General features: G+C 33.3%; 1 pseudogene; it reads left to right on the plus strand.

Moving 5' to 3' along the window:
• The first annotated feature begins 2,414 nt into the window (after positions 1–2,414).
• Positions 2,415–2,902, plus strand: LOC131754941 (small ribosomal subunit protein eS26-like; annotated as a pseudogene).
• Positions 2,903–3,571: the final 669 nt, after the last annotated feature.

Raw genomic sequence — 3,571 nt, forward strand, 5'->3', positions numbered from 1 at the left:
CATGGAAGCCACCTAAGTGTCCATCGACAGTTGAATGGGTAAAGAAGATGTGGCACATATATACAATGGAATATTACTCAGCCATAAAAAGAAATGAAATTGACTTATTTGTATTGAGGTGGATGGACCTATAGTCTGTCATACAGAGTAAAATAAGTCAGAAAGAGAAAAACAAATACTGTGTGCTAACACATATATATGGGCTCTAAAAAAAAGAGAAAAAGTGGTTCTGAAGAACCCAGGGGTAGGACAGGAATAAAGACAGAGATGTAGAGAATGCACTTGAGGACATGGGGAGGGGGAAAGGTAAGCTGGAATGAAGTGAGAGAGTGGCATTTACATATATGCACTACTAAATGTAAAATAGATAACTAGTGGAAGCAGCCGCATAGCACAGGGAGATCAGCTTGGTGCTTTGTGACCACCTAGAGGGGTGGGATAGGGAGGGTGGGAGAGAGATGCAAGAGGGAGGGGATATGGGGATATATGTATATGTATAGCTGATTTACTTTGTTAAACAGCAGCAACTAACATAACAATGTAAAGCAATTATACTCCAATCAAAATGTTAAAAAAAAATGCATGTACTCTGTTGACCAAGATGTCATTAGTTGTAAGCTCCTCTATGACTGTTTAAACTTAGAATTAAAAAGACTTGGAAGAAAATTATCTTTTCTTCTCATTGATGATTCTCCACTGTCTCTTCTCTGGAAACATATCTTTTCACATGGGTGGATCATTACTGAATGTGTAAGTCACATATGCATGATTTACTATCAAATTTTCTCATGAAATCATGACTTAGCAATGTTTGGGGCAGAGGTAAGCAAGTATATACAAAGGTTTAAGATGTAAAGATTTTTCGTAAAGTGTGTTGTGAAATTTACGCAAGAAGACAAGTGATGAAAAGTGATAACAACCCAGTGGGTAAAATGCATCAGGTGGAGCTAGCTATCAGCATAGCTGAAAGAATTCTGCTCTATCTTCTACATGATCGAATTTATGAGAATATTTTGGACACATTGTTCTAAGATTGTTGTCAGTTACTGCACTCTTTTTTTCTGAAAGTAACTCCTTTGTTACTTTTTCATGTAATTCATGGGAATTCAAATGAAGAAATAATATATTTAAAATCCATCATACTTTAAAAAATTTTAAATCAAATATAGTTTTATATTCCACTCCCCTCTGAAATAGAGCTAGATAATTTTGGTATTTGTTGCTTGTTATGCTTTTATTTTTCTGATATATTGGAGGCAATGATCTTAATACTAGAAATCTAAATGTTTTATAATTAATGAATCCTGTCTTACCATAATTTGGAAATATCAAAAGCCGGATCAGATGTTGAATACTACAATTATGAACAATATAATAATTTAATATAATATAATGATTTCAGCTAACTGATGGCATAAGTCATGCCTTATCTCTTTTTGCAGCGTAAAAATATAATAATGATGCCTGCCAACCCTTAAGAGACCTGTAAATAGAGAATAAGTTAAAACACAAACCACTAACAAAAAAGAATTAATGCATTATCTTAGCTTTGTGATCATTTTTTTTCACATTTTATAAATTTCATAGAGCATCTCAAACACCAATTTATTAAGATATTGAAATATAGGATTTCTTAAGAGAAAATTAAAAATGGTACTGCACCTATTTTATTTCAACATCTAAGACCTACTGTAAAGAAATTAGTTCTTCTAGCAAATTCGCTTTTACAGGGAATATTAATATTGTGGGGTTATAAAGTGTTTTCCCTTATAGAAGCGCCAAATATATCTAAGCTTTCAAAGTTTATTTTATTTAGTATTTAATTAAAATCCAAATTAAAGGCTATACTAAAATTAAAAGCTATGCTAAATACACTGTTAAATATGAAGAGCAATAGTAATACAGTACACTATGAAACATTTTCTCTTAATATTCAATAGGCATATAAATTATTTTTCTTGTTTTAAATAAATATGTAGACAGTTTTAGTCATTAGGGAAAATCCTATGAGACAATATAGATGAGATATAAATGACATTACGTTTAAAATAATAATTGATCATGGATACCTTTTAGACCCATAGTTTTCAGAATAAGGTATGAATGAATACAAAGAGACAAGTTGGAAAGCCACTGTAGGACTCCAAAGCATGCATGTTTTTCACTTGGTACTTACGGTGAAGATGAAAAATAAATGAGATGATATGAAGTTTATTCCAGCGAAAGATATAGCGAGATCTACTGATTGGCTATGAGAAGAATAAATAAGGGAGTAATCAAAGTGACTTCCAAGTTTTTGGCTTAGACAATTAGATGATTAATGGTATCATATACTGGAAAATATGATGTGCAGGTTAAAACCTGAATGCTTACAGCATGGGGTAGTGCGATTTTAGTTTTTAAAAAACTTGCTCTCTCGCCTTCTCGCTTCCAAGATGACCAAGAAAAGAAGGAACAATGGTCATGCCAAAAAGGGCCACAGCCACATGCAGCCTACTCACAGCACCAACTGCGCCCTATGTGTGCCCAAGGATAAGGCCATTAAGAAGTTCGTTGTTTGGCACATTGTAGAGGCTGCAACTGTCAGGGCATTTCTGAAGCGAGTGCTTTCAATGCCTATGTGCTTCCCAAGCTGTATGTGAATTTGCATTACCGCGTGAGTTGTGCCATTTACAGCAAGGTAGTCAGGAATCATTCTCGGGAAGCGCGGAAGGACCGAAAACCTCCACCCCAATTCAGACCTGCTGGTGCTGCCCTACGACATCTACCAAAGCCCATGCAAGGAGCTAAGTCCTTAAAGACTAAAGAAATACTGTCCCCTGGGAAGACAGTAAAAAAGAAATTATACTTAAAAAAAAACTTTAAAAAAAGATTTAACATTGTAACGGATCTTGATGAATGAATAGAATAGTTTCTACTAAAGTAAATTTTCAATGGATGTAGAATTCTGGATTGACATTTTCTTTCCACACTTAATGTTATTTATTTTTTTGCATAGATTCTGAAGGAAAAAAAGCAGGATATAATTCATATCTTTGTTCATTTTTATATAATGTATTTTTTTTTTCCTCTAGATGCCTCTGATATTGCCTCTTTGTGTTTTGTTTACAGGAGTTTGAATATGATATGCTTGAGTGTTTAGTTTTTATTTTGTTTTGGAATTTATCCTGCTTTGTGTTGTCAGAGTTTAGAATCATTGTTTTGCTCCCTGGTGTCTCTGGTATTAATTATGGAAACTTCTCATTTCATATTTACTAAAATATTTTTGATGCCCTGTACTCTTTCTCTCTTCTTTTGAATTCAAATTATTTATGATAGAGTGCTTAATATTGTCACACAACTCTTGGATATTCTGTTGCGCTTTTTCTTCAATAGTAAATCTCTTTGCTTTATGTTACATTTGGATAATTTTTAGACTTATCTCCAAGTTCATATACTCACGGCAGTTGTGCCATGTCTGCTAAGCAGTGGAAGGTATTTTTCATTTCTCTTACTTTGTTTTATGTTTCTAGCAGTTCCATTGTCTTTTATAATTTTTATCTCTCTGTACTTTATTATTTCTCTGATCTTA

The sequence above is a fragment of the Kogia breviceps genome, chromosome 4 (assembly GCF_026419965.1).
Source record: "Kogia breviceps isolate mKogBre1 chromosome 4, mKogBre1 haplotype 1, whole genome shotgun sequence".
Lineage (NCBI taxonomy): Eukaryota > Metazoa > Chordata > Mammalia > Artiodactyla > Physeteridae > Kogia > Kogia breviceps.